General features: G+C 40.8%; 1 pseudogene; it reads left to right on the plus strand.

The window, feature by feature from the left end:
* Nucleotides 1–21,010: 21,010 nt before the first annotated feature.
* On the plus strand, nucleotides 21,011–21,878 carry LOC139782266 (uncharacterized; annotated as a pseudogene).

The raw sequence follows: 21,878 nt of genomic DNA on the forward strand, positions 1-21,878 counted from the left end.
GGGCATACCTTCCACTTCGGAAGACCTGTATTATGGACCTGGTATCGATGATTCTGTGTAAGTTGAACAAATTTCATACTTTATACTTACTTATATTTTCAAACGCGTTTTTCTCAAAACAACGTTTTTTAAACTGGTACCCAAAATATCTCGAAAACCACTGAACCGATGGACTTGGAATTTTTTGTGGTTATTGTATACATAATTATCTATCGCGTGTCGTAGGATTTTTTTTCTGATCTCTAGTTTTTTTTTGGGGGGCAAAAAAGGAACAAATTTTTTCCTGAAAATCGCCACGTTAAGTTCAAGCGCCCGCCATTTTGTAAAAAATCAATATTTTTAAAATCGGCTACGACACGCCAAAGACAATAGTATCTATTTTCATTTCCTGTTTGATTTTTTTGTTTTAGATGATTCTTGACGAATCGCTGATGGGTACCGTTTTGGAAAATTTTTTTACGGCACTCCGTAAACGACTCCAGTACTCCGTGAGTTTGCGATATTTTTTAATAAAAAAAATTTGAAACATTCTTGAAAGTGTATATTTTTAACAAAAAAAACCCCGACCCGATAATTCCAATAGTTCCCCTGAAAAAAATTCCCGAAAATTACTTTTTTTCTGGTGTCTAGGTGTATATTCCCCCTTAACAGCACTTAAAAGTATTCCTGAACCTGGTTCACCTATTTTTTCATTAGATCCTCTTAGAGCTAAATTATTCTCTGCACAAAACATAATAATATCAATGTGAACTCTTAGTATATGTCGCCATTTTTCCTTTTCTTGATCTATTGCCATTTGAAGGGAGGCATCAATTGAAGATTTAGATCGTAAACCCTTTTCCAAAGTTTTCCATTTAATATAGTTTTCACGGTGTAGGACGGAGTTCTCATGGTCAGGAATTCTAGGACTTAAATGTCGCCAGTCGTTAAAACCTCGCGCTGGATTAGTGAGTGATGATATTGCGGGATTTGACGGCCATGATGAATTAAAGAGAATGCAAGGGAAACAAAATATAGCCTCTCTTTTTTTACTGTAAATTAACCACATTCGTTCTATAAATTGGCCATTAGCTAGTTTTCTTTTAAACCATTCCTTGCTAAATTTTCTATTGTTAGTAGTTTCGGAAAGTGAAAAGTTTGACTCTTTTCCTTGGTCAGGGCCTTGTTCTATAAGAAAACTGAGAATAGAATCATTCAGCGGAAACCATGATCCTGGATCATTTTTATCAAGAGAGGCGGACGTATTATCTGGTTGCAAAGCTTTGGGGATTTCAGGACTTCCGTCTTGCGAAATAGAATCGTCTAAATCTAAATTAGTTGTATCTAAAGGTTCGGTCTCGTTTGTTTGATCATGATGTGAAGTAGTAGGACTGGTAGGTTCACTAGGTTCTGGTTCTTGACATATTTCATCTACTATATCGCCAGTTTCTATATTACCCATGTGAGAGTTGCTTGGACAATTTTCGGATACATTCAGATCGGCCTTTGTCCAGCTAATCAAAACTTTTGACATTTTTCTATCCTCATTTTCTTTATCCCGCTTTCTCTTCCGGAACTCAGCTCCAGATGGGCGTTTAGGAGGCATTATAGAACAATCAGTACAAAATTACCTTTTTCAAAAAAGGTAAAAAAAAGTGCCAAGTACACGCAATGTATTTTGTAAATTCAAAATTTAACCTAAGTGGTAGCTTTATATCTTTTTCACAAAATTATATTATCTAACTTAACTCAAGTGACATGTATTTCAAAAAAAAAAGATGTAAAATCTTTAATTTCTTCTTCACAAAATTATATTACCTAACTTAACTCAAGTGACATGTATCTAACCTAAGTGGTAGCTTTATATCTTCTTCACAAAATTATATTACCTAACTTAACTCAAGTGACATGTATTTCAAAAAAAGATGTGAAATCTTTAAATTAAATTGCGCCAATTGTAAAGAGAATATGTATATTGCTTTGAAAGATAATTGTTATGCAACTACTTTAAAGAAATAAAACCCAAGTGGTATCTTCGTATTCCTATTCAAGGGTCTTCCTATTCTAAACCCAAGTGATAATAGCTTCTTAATTCTCTTTAACAAATTTTTAATATTACAAAGAATCATTTTAATTACAAAGAATTAAAGAAGTAACAGTACAAAATAAAAATATTTAATTAAAACAAAATAAATAAATTTTTCTTGTAAAAAAACTTGGCGCTGCTTTTTTACTCCTGTCGCATTCTTCCCTAAATTATGTTTATTGTTTTTTATTCAATCAAAAATCTTAGTACTAATGTTTAAATTTTAATGTTTAAATTTCAAAGTCTAGCAGCGCCAAGTTTTTTTACAAGAAAAATTTATTTATTTTGTTTTAATTAAATATTTTTATTTTGTACTGTTACTTCTTTAATTCTTTGTAATTAAAATGATTCTTTGTAATATTAAAAATTTGTTAAAGAGAATTAAGAAGCTATTATCACTTGGGTTTAGAATAGGAAGACCCTTGAATAGGAATACGAAGATACCACTTGGGTTTTATTTCTTTAAAGTAGTTGCATAACAATTATCTTTCAAAGCAATATACATATTCTCTTTACAATTGGCGCAATTTAATTTAAAGATTTCACATCTTTTTTTGAAATACATGTCACTTGAGTTAAGTTAGGTAATATAATTTTGTGAAGAAGATATAAAGCTACCACTTAGGTTAGATACATGTCACTTGAGTTAAGTTAGGTAATATAATTTTGTGAAGAAGAAATTAAAGATTTTACATCTTTTTTTTTGAAATACATGTCACTTGAGTTAAGTTAGATAATATAATTTTGTGAAAAAGATATAAAGCTACCACTTAGGTTAAATTTTGAATTTACAAAATACATTGCGTGTACTTGGCACTTTTTTTTACCTTTTTTGAAAAAGGTAATTTTGTACTGATATCACCTATTTTGTAGTGTTAAGCAAGGATCTGCAAAACATTTTTATTTTTTATTTTTTAATTATTCACAAAATTAGCAATACCAACAAATACATAAAAATTAATAATATTTAAGTAAAAGTAAATTATACATTTCTCACAAAAATTGAAAGAACACTAAATTTATCTTTAAAAATGAATAAAATTTAAATTTCAAGCTTAAAACCTCTACTTCCGAAAGATTACTATTATTCGTCCAATTTTTATTATGTCTAGACATAATTTTAATTCAGCGAATTTTTATTATGTCATGACATAATTTTAATTCTGCCGCTAGGGAATTTTTAAGTCGATTCTTATAAATCAAGCTTGAATTTGATGTCTAAGTGTCCCAGGTTGCCGATAACGAGGTCCACATAGTGCGCTCCATAGTTTTCGGTGTCCAGGTGTAATAATACGTTGAATTCGATGTCTAGGTGTTTCACGTTGCCGATGACGAGGTCCACATAGTGCGCTCCGTAGTTTTCGGTGTCTACGTGTATTAATACCTCGAATTCGATATCTACGTGTCCTACATTCATATTTAAAGTTATTAATACACCTAGACACCAAAAACTACAAAGCACACTATGTGAACCTCGTCATCGGCAACCTGGGACACGTAGACATCGAATTCGAGGTATTATTACACCTAGACACCGAAAACTACGGAGCGCGCTATCTGGACCTCGTCATCAGCAACCTGGGACACCTAGACATCAATTTCAAGGTATTAATACACGTAGACACCGAAAACTACGGAGCGCACTATGTGGACCTCGTCATCGGCAACCTGGGACACCTAGACATCGAATTCAACGTATTAATACACGTAGACACCGAAAACTACGGAGCTCACTATCTAGACATCGTCATCGGCAACCTGGGACACCTAGACATCGCATTCAACGTATTATTACACCTGGACACCGAAAACTACGAAGCGCACTATGTGGACCTCGTCAGCGGCAACCTGGAACACCTAGACATTGAATTCAACGTACGATTACACCTGGACACCGAAAACTATGAAGCGCACTATCTGGATCCCGTCATCGGCAACCTGGGACACGTGGATATCGAATTCAAGGTATTAATACACGTAGACACCGAAAACTACGGAGCGCACTATGTAGACCTCGTCATCGGCAACCTGGGACACCTAGACATCGAATTCAACGTACGATTACACCTGGACACCGAAAACAATGAAGCGCACTATCTGGATCCTGTCATCGGCAACCTGGGACACGTGGACATCAAATTCAAAGTATTAATACACGTAGACACCGAAAACTACGGAGCGCACTATGTGGACCTCGTCATCGGCAACCTGGGACACGTAGACATCGAATTCAACGTATTATTACACCTGGACACCGAAAACTATGAAGCGCACTATCTGGACCTCGTCATCGGCAACCTGGGATACCTAGACGTCGAATTCAAGCTTGATTCATAAGAATCGACTTAAAAATTCCCTAGCGGCACTTTCTGCCAAGCGTAGAGAACCTTCTTTTCCGGCAGCGGTGGTAATACGATGTAAGGATACGAAATCTCTCCAGATAAACATGAAGCAATTGACTCAATATGTATTATATACCTAATACCTAATTTACCTAAATAGAAATCTTCCTCCTGACCGATAAGTCTATCGACCTTATTTAATTTGCCTACTAGATCGATCGAAATACGCGCGCGATATCGAAACTGGCGATACCTGCGCCGCCAGCGTCGAAAAAGTGAAAGTGACATTTTCTGATATATATATGTTATATTGATTGAGAGACGACGACGTATCTCCGTATCTCCGTAACGTATCTTAAAAATAAATTTTCACATTTGGACTTTGCGTCGCAATATCTCCGCTCGTAGGGCACGTAGCGGAAAATATTATAGGAGATACCCCCCCAAAGTCGACCCCAAGCTATCGATCAAGCCTACTTAGAACTTGATCCGTTCACTAGTTATCGAGATCTCAACATCTTGGGTACTCGCAACCCGTCGCGTCGCGTAAAAGAGTCACGGTCGGTCTCGCTCCGCGTGTACTTGGCACGAGACACTACCGTGTCTCTTGATTATGTGGTCTAGTTTAAAGCAAACGAAAGAGCAATTAGAGCAAAATTCAAATATGGCAAGTTGTCCAGCGAGTTATTATAAGTATACTTAATACCTTTATGTTATTCAAGGGTAAGATAAACTGATAAAATATATTGATATATTATACAAGCAGTAACAATATTAGTGGCAAACTGTCATGACGCTGGTGGTGGCACGGCAAATCTATGTCATAGATTTCGCGGAGAAATCAAGATCTGGCTACCCGGCGGCGCCGGGTGCGCCCTCGGGGGGTTCGAGATCCAACTTTTCACGTGAGTTTCAATTGTTTAGTAGCGTTCGCGGAACTAATGCGACACCGGCTTAAAGCGGCCATAAAGCTTAAGCTCATGTGGAGAAGGAATTACATTTTTTTTCAAACTTCTTTTATTTTATCGTCTTGACTGCGCCCCCCTGAAGCTTGCGCCCGGTGCGGGGGCACCGACGGCATCGCTCTAGTTACGGCACTGGGTCCGAGTACCTTTTTTCCGGTGGGAAATCCTGCATTGGATACCCCCACCCCGGGGCGAGGTGGACGGTTATGTCAGACTCCTACCGACTAAAACCCCTCCCACGATCCACCAGCCTCCCGAAACTGTAGAAAAATAAAATAGATTAATGGTTTATTTAAAATAATAATAATAATAATTTTAAAAAGTAATACTTACGTTGATATTTCATCAGGCTTCACGTTTCCATGCAACATATATCCTATTTCGTGCAAATAGGGCATATATTGCATGGATATATTGTATACAGCGGCTGTCTGCAATTTCCGCAGGTACGATGGCGTATTGCGTTGAATGCTCTGCTTATATGCCTTCGAACGACATATACTGGATCGGCTTCAGCGTCCGCGTATGAATTCATGCATAAAGCACAATCCTTGTGTCCTGAACCCAAACCGGCTGTATAATATAAATAAATGGCGCAATACTTTGTGCGCCCATTCCGCGCCAAAATTTCGGGGCGATACAGGGCTCTAAAAACTACTTCTATGCAGTCATCATCACTCTCCGCACTTTCGTACGCGCCGTCGTCTGACAGCGCGTGTTCTTCTTCTTCTTCTTCTTCTTCTTCACCCGGCAGCGCGTGTTCTTCTTCTCCATCAGCCACAATGTCGTCAAAATGATCAGCCATTTTAATGTATTATATTATAAAAATGAACTTGATGACACAAAAATATCAAAGACACGATAGTGTTTCGCACCAAGTACACACGCAGCATGAGACCTTTACGAATGCACGAATGCACGAGAGCAAGTATCCAAGATTTTTTAGATTTGCTTCACCTGATGTGTAGATATACTTTGATTGGTGGGGATATTTCTTAAAATGATGGTAAAAAACAGGGACGAACAAATTCTTTGTTTTTTTCCCGTGGAGGTATACCCGGCCGAAAATTATTCATGAAAGAGCCATACAAATGTTATAGAATTGAGCGTCGATGGCAGGTAGCTATAATTTATGACCTACAATTGTCACATTCTTTGAAGAGTTCGAGATAAGCAAATAGCTTACAACTGGTACCCAAAGAGTCTAAGGGATGTTACCTCTCTGTGACGTAGAAGTAGAAAAGGAAGAAATGATTAAGAAAAGAGAAAAAGCGATAGAAGAAAGGTATAAAACGATGGAAAATAGTGTTAAAATTATAGTATTCTCAAGCAAGCGAGCGAGCGAGCGAGCGAGCAGTCTTTGGAATCTTTGGAATCTTTGAGAACATGGAGTAAGAGTTGCAGGAGCAATCCGATCGACTGAATTCGATCGAAGATTTTGCCGCGTGGGAGCAACGATGCAACCAATTTATTGAAGTGTTGGAAGAAGAAAGCCGAAATAAACGGCCTCGATTAAACAGCGATGTATTATCAATCGGCAATCGACAGTCGTTGGTGGCTCAAATCGCGCGAATCGAAAGTATAAAAGATTCGGTACGTCAACGTTTCGTGCATGTGGGTGCCGGATACAGTGCGAGTGAGACAGGACTCAGATGGCGCGAGATAGATACGGCTTTCGAAAGCCGCATATTGACTGGTGCGGTAATTAATACCGATTACATTGAACCGCGAAAATTTCTCGAGGATGCGAGAAACATCGTATTCAATCATGTGTGGAACGTCATACAACAACATAACAGTGTAAAAATAAACACAATGTTCAACGGCGATTTTGTGGCGGGTGATAAACGCGCAAATAAAAGTATCGCTACGAGAAACCGTGAACTCTTTCGCGAGTCCGATTTGGAAGAGTGGTATAAGTTGCGTGTTATCGAGCCCACTTTAGCAACGCTGGATGAATTCCAGGAACGTGATAGCGGGTGGGCGTTATCACGTATACATAATTTAATGCTAAACATAAATAAGTACAATCCATTGCACGCGGGGTGTTACATCGATTTACCGCAAGAAATTAAATTAAAGAAAGCGGTGATTAACGGACAATCTACGGACAATGCATGTTTCGCGTGGTCGGTGGTCGCCGCGCTGTATCCAGTCGTGGAACATACATATAGAAAATCTTCATACCCTGATTATAAAACAGTATTAAATTTACAAGGCATTGAATTTCCAATGTCGTTGCGTCAAATTAAAAAATTTGAAGATCTCAACGTCGGCATTTCAATCAATGTATATACCATCCAGAAAAAAAACAAGAAACTTGCTATCCTGCCAATACGACTCACCGACCGAAAGATGGACAAACATGTAAATCTGCTGTACGTGAATGACAACAACGTGGGACATTTTGCATGGATCAAGAACCTATCGCGTCTCATTAGCTCACAATTGAGCATGAATAGGAACAAAAAATACTTTTGCGATCGGTGAGTATACATCCTAATAAAAATAAAAAATAAAAATAAAAATAATTTTATGAAAAAAATATATAAAAAATTTCATTATTTACAGATGTTTGCACTATTTCTACACGAGCGAGAAATTGGAAGCCCACACCATCGACTGTCGGAAGATGAACGACTGCGCGATCAAGTTACCGAGCGATAACGACAAGTGGCTGCAATTCAACAACTACAGCAGGAAAGAACGAGTTCCGTTTATCGTATACGCCGACCTGGAATGTACCCTGGAGAAGACGGCAGCGGATCCTGAAACGTCCGGCATATACCAACACCATAAGGTATTTAGCGTCGGGTATTACGTGCATTGCTCATACGACGACTCATTATCCGCGTATCGATTTCGTCGCGATAATGACTGCGTCGCGTGGTTCGCCGAGGAACTCAAAGGATTGGCGCATCGCGTAAAGAACATCTTGTACGACAATGTACCCATGACGGATTTCACGCGAGACGAGTGGAAAAAATTTAACAGTGCGACGCAATGTCACGTGTGCGAAAAACCGTTCGCGCCAGACGACACGCGGGTACGCGATCACTGTCATTTAACCGGTAGGTACCGAGGTCCCGCACATTCGACATGCAATCTGAATTATAAGGATTCTCACTTCATCCCAGTAATATTCCACAATCTGTCGGGCTATGACGCGCATTTCATTATCAAGGAGATAGCTACCGCGTTCGAAGGCAAGATCGATGTACTGCCTATAACAAAGGAAAAGTACATCTCATTTACTAAACACGTGAAAGACACCACGGAAAGATCTGATTCGCAAAACAATATAAAGTTAAGATTTATCGACTCATATAAAGGAGGGGGTCCAAAAATGGCCGTTTTGTGCCCCGCTGGGAAACCTGTGAAACATTTTTTTCCACCTTATTTAAGGTTGAAATAAGAAGGAAATAATAGTCATTTACCCAGGAAACCACGGGAAATATTTTAAAATCTATAATAATGTGTTTAAAACGTCTGTTAAAGTAACTGTGTTTGAGCGGTTTAATAAAAGGTGAAACGTTTTAAAACAAGCACTACATTTCCATTTAATGAATTTTGCATCATGAAATTGTATATAATATTTTTATTACATTTAAATACATATTTTTTATTACATACATATATATATATTTTTATACTTTCTGTATATACACATATATGCAGTCACATCTTTTTATTTTTGTTCTGTTTCTTTACTAACTACGTCAACCATTTATGAAAAATATTCAGATATATTTGAAAGATTACGAGATTTAATGTTCAGAATCTGATTCAGATGAACCATCATAATCATCTTCAAAATAATTATTTAAATAATCTGCAGGTAAATGTATTGTTGGTTGATGTACAGCAAACCCAAAGTACCATAGAATTGTTGCGACGTGAGAGCAGCAACCGACAACTCGTTTTCCTACTTTGCAGCTACATGTGTGACCAATAATTGCGTCTATACCACTCTTAGTTTTGTCTATAAGAACGTAAGAAAAATACTTACTTTTACTTTTGCTGTACATCAACCAACAATACATTTACCTGCAGATTATTTAAATAATTATTTTGAAGATGATTATGATGGTTCATCTGAATCAGATTCTGAACATTAAATCTCGTAATCTTTCAAATATATCTGAATATTTTTCATAAATGGTTGACGTAGTTAGTAAAGAAACAGAACAAAAATAAAAAGATGTGACTGCATATATGTGTATACGGGGTGGGAGAAAAGTATGGAAACCCTGAAAAATCTCGAAAACTATAAGTTTTACAGAAAAATGTTTCAGACAAAAGTTGTTTGGTTTCGAGGGGGCCATAAGATGGTATTATTGGTTTGACCTTGGATGGTCGTTTAAAGCTCACGTAAACGACACCTTTAATTTCTTAAATGGAAACCCCTATTTTTCAATGCATATTCTTGTAGCTAATCTCGAGAGCTTTTCAAAACACTATAATAAAGTATTTTTTCATTAAGAACTTTTGAAATTATGAGGCTTGAAAGTTCTAGTATTTTGACATAAAATACAAAATATCTTGTAAAACATTAAGTTTTCGGTAATGTTACCTTAATACTTTTATGCACAGAATAATGAGACGAATCAATTGGTATGAAAAAAAGGCACAGTTCCTGTAAGAAAAAATATGTAATTTGCAACACGCATCTGCATACTTTTTCTTAAAAGCAACTATGTCTTTTTTTCATACCAATTGATTCGTCTCATTATTCTGTGCATAAAAGTATTAAGGTAACATTACCGAAAACTTAATGTTTTACAAGATATTTTGTATTTTATGTCAAAATACTAGAACTTTCAAGCCTCATAATTCCAAAAGTTCTTAATGAAAAAATACTTTATTATAGTGTTTTGAAAAGCTCTCGAGATTAGCTACAAGAATATGCATTGAAAAATAGGGGTTTCCATTTAAGAAATTAAAGGTGTCGTTTACGTGAGCTTTAAACGACCATCCAAGGTCAAACCAATGGTACCATCTTATGGCCCCCTCGAAACCAAACAACTTTTGTCTGAAACATTTTTCTGTAAAACTTATAGTTTTCGAGATTTTTCAGGGTTTCCATACTTTTCTCCGACCCTGTATACAGAAAGTATAAAAATATATATATATATATATATGTATGTAATAAAAAATATGTATTTAAATGTAATAAAAATATTACATACAATTTCATGATGCAAAATTCATTAAATGGAAATGTAGTGCTTGTTTTAAAACGTTTCACCTTTTATTAAACCGCTCAAACACAGTTACTTTAACAGACGTTTTAAACACATTATTATAGATTTTAAAATATTTCCCGTGGTTTCCTGGGTAAATGACTATTATTTCCTTCTTATTTCAACCTTAAATAAGGTGGAAAAAAATGTTTCACAGGTTTCCCAGCGGCACAAAACGGCCATTTTTGGACCCCCTCCTTTTTGAGCGCGAGTCTCGCAAAATTGTCATCCTTCCTAGATAATGATAAATTAAAAATTATACGTTCAAAATTTTCCACGTTATCCGACAACGATTTTGAATTATTGACGCGAAAAGGTGTCTTTCCGTATGAGTACATTGACTGTGTCGAAAAGCTGGAGGATACGTGTTTACCACCGCGCGATTCATTTTACAGTTCCTTGACCGGTGACACCGTATCCGAGAGCGATTACGCGCACGCCGCGAACGTATGGCAGCGATTCTCCGTTCGAACCCTGGGTGAATACAGTGATCTATACCTGAAAACCGATGTCTTGCTGTTGGCCGACGTGTTTGAAAATTTTTGCGATAGCTGCGTCGCGAGTTACGGACTCGATCCAGCGCATTATTACACTCTACCGGGTTTCACGTGGGACGCTATGTTAAAACATACACATATTAATTTCGAACTGCTCACAGACATTGATATGATAATGTTTATCGAACGTGGTATTCGCGGCGGTCTCAGTCAATGTTCCGGTAGATACGCGCAAGCTAATAACAAGTACATGCAATCTCACGATCAGTTGAAACCATCGTCATACCTGATGTATTTCGATGTAAGCAACTTGTACGGCTGGACGATGTGTGAGCCATTGCCCTACGCAGATTTTCGATGGGTCGAAGACGTTTCGAATTTCAACTTTAGCGCAATTGCTTTGGATTCGTCCACGGGTTATATTCTCGAGGTCGATCTAGAGTATCCGCAGAATAAACACGACGCGCACGCTGATCTACCGTTCTGTCCGACGAGCGATAAACCGCCCGGCAAGCGAGAGAACAAACTTCTCGCGACTTTATACAATAAGGAGCGTTATGTCATTCATTATCGCAACCTACAGCAGTGCACGCACCACGGCCTTCGCGTCACAAAGATACATCGCGTATTGCAATTCGCTCAATCTGCGTGGCTCCGCGCTTACATCGAACTCAATACAAAATTTAGAACACTGGGCAAAAATGAGTTCGAGAAAAATTTATATAAATTAATGAATAACGCGGTTTTCGGGAAAACGATGGAAAATGTACGCAATCACGTTGATGTAAAATTACTGACGACGTGGGACGGACGATACGGCGCGGAGGCAATGATCGCGCGACCAAATTTCCACAGCAGGAGCGTGTTTTCGGAAGATCTGGTAGCCGTCGAATTGCGAAAACTCGAGGTAAAGTTCAACAAACCAATCTACGTAGGTATGTGCATCCTCGATATATCCAAGATATGTTTGTATGAATTTCATCACGAGTACATGTTACCGTTGTATCGCGACAAATGTAAAATTATGTACACTGATACGGACAGCCTTATATACCACATCGAGTGCGACGACGTGTACGAGACGATGAAACGCGACATCGACAGATTCGACACAAGCGATTATCCGGTAGATAACGCGTACGGTATACCGCTTGCGAACAAGAAGGTGCCGGGCTTAATAAAAGACGAAAACAATGGTGCGATCATGACGGAATTTGTTGGACTCAGAGCGAAGATGTACGCCTTGCGAGTGGACGGTAAGAAAGATACGAAAAAAACAAAAGGCGTTAAGAGTAACGTCGTAGCGCGTACTATAACGTTCGACGATTACACGCGGTGTCTGTGCGACAAAATTGAAATGACGCGACAGCAGTTCTCTATAAGATCAAAATTGCATGATGTGAACACCATCCGCGAAACGAAGATCGCTCTGAGTCCGTACGACGATAAGCGATACATTATACCCGATTCGATCGATACGTTACCGTGGGGGCATTATCAAATACCCCGTCCAAAAACGTAGTGTATTGTATGTATAAAATGTAATAGTATAACGTAACGTAATGTAATGTAATGTAATGTATGTATGTATGTATGTAGGTATGTACGTAGGTATGTATATATGTATATACGTATGTATAGTAACGTAACGTAATGTAATATAAGGTAAGGTAATATAACGTATATTGTTAAAAGGATATTAATAAAAATATTGTACATGTATGTATTTAATATTTCTTACATAGTTTATTTTTCATATGTTTTAAAATACAATCTGCATGAATTAAATAACATTGTCCTTGTGTATCCATGAGTTATGCGAGCCATCGAATCCCAGCCATTTCACGTAGACCTCGTCTCTCCTCCTGCGCAGTACTTTCTCCACGAGATACGTGTCCGGGTAAGCCGCGCGATGTAACTTATGCTCGTAGAACGCTCCAGTGATAGATTTTCCGCGATAGTCCTCCAGCAGATAGGTTGCAGGATTAGTGTGTTGCACTTTAACGATCTTAAACACCTCGGTGCTCCAATTTGGCGTGTAACCCTTCTCGAAGACTGTCTTGTGCTTGCTAACGCGTACCCGATCGCCTACTTTGAACTTTGTCAAACCTGCGATCTTGATCGCGCTGTACACCGTGGTTAAGAGTCTTTTAGCGATTGCAGGAGTAACGTCGACGGGCCGCATGCCGATCGTTCGAGGCTTGCGCGCGTTGTACTCCGCGACGAGACGCGGTAGCTCGTCGATCCACTTGTAAGTTCCGTTGAACGTAAACATCTTCCACATGTTATTCTTTAACGTGCGATTGAATCGCTCGACGACCGACGCCTTCAACACCGAATATGTGGAATAATGATTGATGTTGTGTTTCCTCACGAGACGTTGCACGTCGGTGTTGTAAAATTCCTTCCCCATATCGGTTTGTAAGTTTTTCGGACATCTCCCGCTCTCTCGAATTATCTTGGCGATAACTTCAGCCGTCTCGCTTCCACCTTTACTCTTGAGCGGTACAGCCCACGCATACTTGCTCAGCACATCGATGACGGTGAGTATATAATAGTAACCTTTGTTGAAACGTGAGTATGGGCGCATCTCGACAATGTCAGCCTGCCACAGGTCGTCGTATCCTCGAACTATGACGTGTCTTCGTGGAAAATTTTTTCTCGCCGGAGCATGCAGTTCTTCGACGAGTCGTTGCTTCTCGATATTTTTACGTTCATCGGATGTCATGTTTTTTTTAGCGGTGCGTAATAATATGCACAAAGAAATTATATTATGATTTATATTTCAAACTTTTTTTTTAAACAATTCAATAGCCGTTTATTTCCGTTCATTGTCCTTCAATAGCCATTCTTTGTCTGCCGGCCGTTCTTTGTCCACTAGTCGTTTATAACCATTCGCTAGCCGTTCATAGCCATTCGCTAGTTGTTCATAGCTGTTTCTGAGTCGTTCGTTAGCCGCTTGATAGCTATTCCTGAGCCGTTCCTGAACCGTTCGTCGTTGCCATTCATCGTCGTCCGTTAATCGTTCATAGCCGTTCCATTTGCTGCTATCCATTGTTGTTGTTGTTGTTCGTTTTTGACTCAGCGGTGGTCAAATGCCGAAGCTCGTGTATCGCAATCCGTAACGCTTGCAGATCCTTCTCGAACGCAGCCAGCTTCTCGTCTGACTCTTTCTGTCGATTGCTCGACATTTTAAAGCACTGATCCACGTATAGTTTGTTAACCGCATCATCATCAGCTTCCGGTTGCGCCACGCGTCGAATCTTGCGCGACTTTGCATCAAAGTTGGCGGCAACCATACAAAGAGCGTTATCCCGCACGTAATTTCTGACTAATCCATTGCATTGATAGTTCGGTTGCGTCTCGCCTCGTCCGAGCGATATGCCAAACTTGTTGATCGGCATTTCAATGGTGATTGAATGGTTCGCCGACGCACGGTTTAATTTATAATAAGCCCAGCCTCGCGAAGTTCCTCGATGATCGACAGGATCTCATTGTCGTGACCGTTGTGACCCACTTGGCGCGAAGCGTCGAGCAATCGGAGACGATCCACCAGCTCGTTGGGGTCGTCCCAGTGCACGTAGTCGATCTTATTATTGGTTAGCGTCATCGCGTGAGGCATGCATAATCCCTTTCCAGATTTTTTCTTCCTGGATTCGCTAGGAAACAACGATACGATTATCTGTGTATACTTGTGTCCCCTGTTGCTCTTTACTCGCTCGCGAGGATCGTGCTTGAATTTATGAGCACTCGTTTCCAACAACAGACTCTTGTACTTTTTCATATCCCCCTCCGTGTAGATCTCGTCATCGGGCATTCTCTTGAAGATCAACTCATAAAGACCGGGTGTGCCGATATATCGTATACCATCGATAATTATTCTATCCTCCTCGTTCACGTCAAAACGTTTATTACCGAGCATCATTCCGTCCTTGCCGAAATAAACGCCGTATACGGGGTCTATACTTCGATCGGCGCTCAGAAAAGCCCCGATGTACTCCCGGCCCAGTGGACCCAAGTGATCTTGCAACGCTTGTAGAAACGTTTCTCGCCCCTTCGACGTTTCCAACTGCTTTCGTATGGATGTCGCGATCGAGTCGTCCGTGGTTTCAAAAACATTCGCGCTTGCGAGGAATTGGGGAATTGTATCTTGCACGGTTCTCGCCGTCGTGGACGGTGTGGAGGTTATCGGTAGTACTTTCGATCGTTTCGATTGATCAGATTTATGCGGTGTCGATGAGAGATTCAACCAGGATTCTGATCGCTTCCTCTTTTTCGACGTCGCATCCTCCCAATCCTCCTTATCCTCCTCATCCTCCTCATCCTCCTCCCCCCCTCCTCCTCCTCCTCCTCCTCCTCTTTCTTGCGCTGCTGAAAGGGTAACGTTTCGATCCCCACGTCAGCGTCGCTCTCCGTCGGCTCCTCTTTCTTCACCGAGATCGAGTTGTCTGCGATCTTTTGCAACGGTCCGATGAGAGGCTTAAAATGTGCGTCCAACTCAATGTCCTTCACGATCTTACCGGTCTTCAAAGCGCGAAGTTTCTTACGAATCGAATCACTCGTTTTCGCAATCTCCTTCACAATCTTCTCGCGCTCGCGAATATTCTCGCTCCTGTCGATCGTGGCCATCGCGGGAAAAAAGCAGAGTGTTAATCTCACGTTTTAACTCGACGAGGTATCGACAACGACTGACCGCTTTTGCGGTATCGCGAACACGTTAAATTCTTTTCTGTATCGACCGTTCGAAAGCGCGCTGTCCTTGTCTATCACTACGAACCCGTATTTGCGTTGTCAACAATCGTGGCACAACGCACAAAATTCATCGTACGACTTGTCGGTATTTACGTGATCGTTGTACACGTGTTTCAGATTGGTACCATCCTGTTTGAACAGGATCAGTAGGTTCGCGTTGTCACGTATCAGATGTTTAGGTATTCTCGCGTACGTTTGACAGAGATAGAAGCAGTCGACGCTCGAGTGTCTACCCATTGAGAAGTACTCTCTCACAGCATCCTGCTTATCGCACGCAACGTCATCGAAGACAAAGATTGAGTTTGGACGCGCATCGCTCGGCGGAATGACGTCACTGTTGTTGGAAAACGTAAAGTAGCCAATCTCTTCTATCGACGTTAATACATTCTCCAAGTATCGATATTTCGGTTGCTGCAACGATTTCGAGTACACATATACGTTCTCGAAACGTACACCGTGCGGACTTTCCAGCAAGCTTATCAGAACGTTGGTTTTACCGCAATTCGAAGGGCCGCAAATGATCGCGCGTATAGTAGTCGGTAGCATCGCACCGTGCCTGCGCTTCTCCGCGTTGCTCCCCATCGACCGTAACCTGTCGTCGCAATTCGTCACGCGAATCGTCAACGGTTGTCGCACGAATTTCATTTTTCAAACTGTCGACTGGAGCTTCCGGCCGAACGCCTATTTATAGGTGCGCGGAACCGCGAATCGCTCAGTAGCAAAGATGTTCGTCCTGCTGTCGAGACCTTCCGATATCCGCGATTTGAGTGTTGAACAGCTACAATTTGTGCCGAAACCTGTTTTGCTGCGAATGTGTGGTGATCACGTCCACTACGTGTGGGACAAGCTTCCGGAACATATAAAGACAGATTCAGAGGTTCAGACATATCGTCGCTGTTACGAGCATTACAATCAACCGTGGCAGCGAACGCACATCGACGGTCCCGCGCCATTGATAAAGGATTGCGGCGAATGCCAACGAAAATAGGCAAAGGCTTATTAAATCGCGCGATAAACGCACTTCTATTCGAATTACATATCCCCGGCTATCAGTTTTGTGGTCCGGGCACTCATTTAAAAAAACGATTGGCAAGAGGTGATCAAGGTATTAATCCATTGGACGCAGCGTGTCGCGAACACGACATAGCTTATTCTCGCAGCAACGATCTCACCGAGAGACACGCGGCCGACAAGATACTCGCCGAGAGAGCGCTAGAACGTGCCGTCGCGAAAGACTCGACTCTCTGCGAGAAAGCTGCAGCTACAGCCGTCTGGGCGACGATGAAGGCTAAGCGGAAGCTCGGAATGGGTTTGAAAATGAAGGCGAAGGTGAAGGCAAAGACGAAGATGAAGAAGAGAGCGGATTCGAAAAAACGGATACTTCCAGCGGCGAAACGCGGTGGTATCTTGCCCATTCTACCGTTGTTGGGAGTTCTCGGTTCGTTGGTCGGTGGAGCGGCGGGAGTCGCGAAGGCTGTGAACGATAACAAAGTCGCGCGGCGTCAGCTGGAAGAATTTAAACGTCACAATCGCGCCATGGAAGGTTACGGACTTTATCTCGCTCCATACAAACGCGGGCATGAAGTCTCGAGTAAAAAAAAAAAAAATGTCAAGGAAACGTTAAAAATTCCGAAAGGTGTAACTACCAACGTACAACTGCAACAACTTGCAAAGCGTATGCACATTCCATATTTTAGAGGTATTTTTATGCGTACTACTTTACCGATGGATGGAGTGCGTCGAAACGAGAGTGGCATCGTGAATTTGGATAACGCTGAGGGACCGGGTACTCACTGGGTGGCATACGCGAAGAGGGGTGATCGAGCCATATATTTCGACAGTTATGGTAATCTTCGACCGCCGAGAGAATTGGTGCTGTATCTAAAGAACAACGTGACGCAAATCGAGTACAATCGCACACCTTATCAACGATACGATTAGAGCAGTTGTGGACAACTGTGTCTGCGCTTTCTACAGACGGTTGACGATCAATTAAAAGACTGGCGTTGCATTGTTTGAACTCAGTATTCATTTAAACATGTCACTGACATTTACGCTCACCGGCAAGAGTAGCATCCTCGCGGTAAGCTACTTTCCCACCGTGGATTTGAGCGATGGCGATTACGAGCTCGGTCTGACAGATTTCGAAACCTATTACACGATACCGAACGTAAATTCTTCGAACAATAAATTCTACTTTGACGATAAGGAGATTACCGTTCCCGAAGGATCGTACGAATTGCGTGACATAGACACGTATTTGAAACAATTAATTTTACAATTGGACCAATCCAATAATAATAATAATATTGCGAGAAAGAAACATGTCGGCGAAGATGAAGAATATCCGTTGATCATTCGAGCCAACAACAATACGATGAAGAGTGAGATCAAATGTGCTTATTGGATAAATTTCACCAAACCGAACAACATTGGATCGTTGCTGGGATTTTCAGCGAATCGCGTGCTGGAGCCGCGACAATGGTACGAATCGGACGTGCCGATAAATATCATCAGTGTAAACATCACTTGCATAGAGTGTAACGTGACCGCGGGTGCATACAGCAACGACAAGTATGTGCACACGATACATAAGTTTTCGCCGAATGTGCCACCAGGATATAAAATATCGGAAACGCCGGCGCAGATCATTTACCTTCCGATCATCGTACGGAGCATTACTGATCTAACGATTCGCGTCGTGGATCAGGACGGTCGATTGGTTGATTTTCGCGGAGAAGAGATCACCGTTAGACTGCATGTGCGAAGACGACGACTGTGGTAAACCGTGAGATGCTCGTACTGAACGAAGTGGAGAAGGTGCGACAGACGAGTAACAAAATTAGAGAGACAATCCGATCGCCAAAGAAGAAACTCACTGCGTCGAACGTTGAATTTTTGAAATCATTGGGTTTCGTCGTACGAAATGGCTAATATCTTAAACATTGGAGGTGAACCGATCTTTGACGATAGCGTCGTCAAGATTGAGACTCACACGTACAATCCGTACGCCAATACGACGTTTGGACACAACGATGAGATAAGAATACCCATACAACAGCAAGATTTATACACGTTGCCGTGTGAAAGCTTTCTCTACGTCGAAGGACGATTGGTAATAAAGAGAAGGAATGACGAGGACGAGTCTCAGGCAACGCTTGTAAATAATTGTGCAGCGTTCATGTTCGACGAGATTCGATACGAGCTCAACGGTGTGGAGAGATTGATCGCAACAGAAACGTTGGAATAACAAGTACCATCAAGAACTACGTATCGCTATCGTATAATGATTCTCAACTCATGCGGAATGCCGGATGGGACGTTTCATCGAGCATACCGGAAGGATACTTCAACTTTTGCGTACCGCTCAAGATGTTGCTGGGCTTTTGTGAAGATTACAAACGCGTCGTTGTTAATGCCCGTCACGAATTAATTTTGATACGTGCGCGTAGCGACAACAATTGCATTGTAGGAGATCCGGCGAGGGAGCCGGAAATCGAACTGTTTAAAGTACAGTGGCGAATGCCTCACGTTACGTTAAACGAGGTTAATAAACTATCCTTGTTACGGGCCTTGGGGAGCGGGCGATATCTTAGTGTCAGTTTTCGTTTGTGGGATCTGTACGAGTATCCCCTCTTGCAGAGCACGACCAAGCATTCGTGGGCTGTCAAGACTGCGACTCAGCTAGAGAAGCCGCGATACGTTATTTTTGCGCTGCAGACCGGCCACAAGAATATCATGTCTCAAAATGTTAGCGCATTCGATGACTGTAATTTGACCAATGTCAAGCTTTATCTAAACTCCGAATTTTATCCGTACGATGACTTGAACCTAGATTTTACTAAAAATCGATACGGCCTTCTTTTTGATATGTACGCGCGTTTTCGTAAAACTTATTACGGATACGATTCCAGTACGCTTTGCAGCTTGTATACATTCCTGATGGATGGACCTTTTGTTGTCATCGATTGCTCACGACAAAACGAGTCTGTCAAGAGCGCCACCGTGGATGTGCGAATAGAATTTGACTGTAAAGAAAATGTACCTGCAAATACTACCGCCTATTGTCTCATCTTGCATGATCGCATAATCGAATACTGCCCGCTGTCTAATGTAGTGCGCAAACTCATGTAAATCGCCATGTTGACAAATATTCCGATATAAGAGCGACATATGTAGTGCGATACGGTACAGTACGGATCGTTCCTTCGTTGCATCATGATCGTGCCAACGTTTGTCGATCTGCAAGGATTCATCGTCGGGATGAAATTTGTCGTAAAGGAGGCAGCGGTGCTGAGAAACGGGACCGTTCTGGAGCATTACATCTTTACGTGCCCCATGCCGTGGAGTCTTCTCACAAAATCTGACAAGTCATGTGCTTCCTGGTTGATTGCAAATCACCATGGATTACCATGGGATGAGGAAAAAGTGCCGTACGGTATGGTAAAACGTCTAATTACGTCAGCCGTGCTTGGTACAGAAGAGGATGACGAGATACCGACTCTCGTGTACGTCAAGGGATGCCAGAAACAGGAATGGCTGGTGGATCTACTTGAGAATTATGCGAGAGAAAAGCTGATCATCGAGACTTTGGATGCGGATTACGAAGATGTCAAATCTTTAAATAATCTAGATGTTACTAACACTATGCGATGCGGAAAACATGTTAAGAATTGCGCATTACAAAATGTATTAAAATTATTTAAGTGGTGGTCGCGACGCCAGAAGAATTGGGATCTTTTAAAAAAATAAATTATATATAATTTTACAATGCTTTATTTTCTTTTCCCCATTCCCATTAGTTGTTAGTGGTTTCCCTCTCCTAATTTCCCCCACCACATCATAATTTTGAAGGTAGGGTGTTGTCGCGTATACTTGGTTCATTTTCCACTTCTTAGTCATTTGTATGAATTTTTTTATAACTTCTACGTAAGCAGCGCTGACATTGGTGCTTGAAAATGTTGAAGGAAGGGGAATTATCCCTTCCCTTATAATTTTTCATCTGCGCACGCCGTCCAATATTCTAAAACGTTGCAAACGGAGTTAACGTTTTAACTAGTGTTACGAAGTCAAAATCAATTGAGTCTCATCGTTCGAAGCGACAACTTCAGTGAAAAAGTATACCTCTTACGGAAAAATAAGAACAATGGCTGGTCGCAGTGAAGACGTAAATAATTCTGAGAAGTGGATGTTCACTCGCGATATTCCCGATAAGGGACTTCGTGGCTTCGAGGGAAGCAGCACAAGTATGAATTATTACGTACCGTATCCTCGTGAAAAATCGGAACCTTGTTATACGCCTAAGCCTCGTGAAGTTTCATCGGACGAGCGCAAAACGTAAGTATTACTTTGGATAAATTTTTTCAAATTTATTTTTTCTAATTTTATTAATTTATTTACTTTATTTTTTTTACAGTTTCAATAAATCGGAACCTCGTTATACGCCTCGTATCTTGGGCAGACGATTTGCCCTGACAGTCACGGCTTACAAGTATTTGGATATCGGAATCAATGTGGGATCTACATCCTTTGTGGAATTGATTCTTGGTGACAATCGGGGAAATCAGATCGTGCTTCCTCATGCAACGTGGACAACGATCATCGAAAGACGCATGGATATCGAACAACTCATGCAGTCGACTGTCGGTTCATCGCTGTCTATTCGAGATCTAATTATAGAACTTGTTAAAATGCGTGACGCTAATATTGTAAAACTTACGTTGCGCGATACATGCTTATACATGATACCAGCAACTATATTATTTTTGTTTGAAATCGAACAATGTGTCGAACATGTATATTTCAATTTATGTCAAAATATACAACATGTTAGTAATAAGTATAACCATTTTGTAACAGTCTTGCGACAAAATCGTATCACGGATAAATGTCAAGCGAGAAAAGTACTTAGTGAGGTGTTTGATGGAAGTTCGCTTATAGATTGCGAACTAGTTGCTTTCGCCTTAGATAACATTGTATATGAAGCAAAAATGTAAATAACGAATAAAAATTGA

Source organism: Temnothorax nylanderi, unplaced genomic scaffold (genome assembly GCF_030848795.1).
Source record: "Temnothorax nylanderi isolate EJ_2023f unplaced genomic scaffold, tnyl_v1.0 TNYL_tig0400_pilon, whole genome shotgun sequence".
NCBI classification, from domain to species: Eukaryota; Metazoa; Arthropoda; class Insecta; order Hymenoptera; family Formicidae; genus Temnothorax; species Temnothorax nylanderi.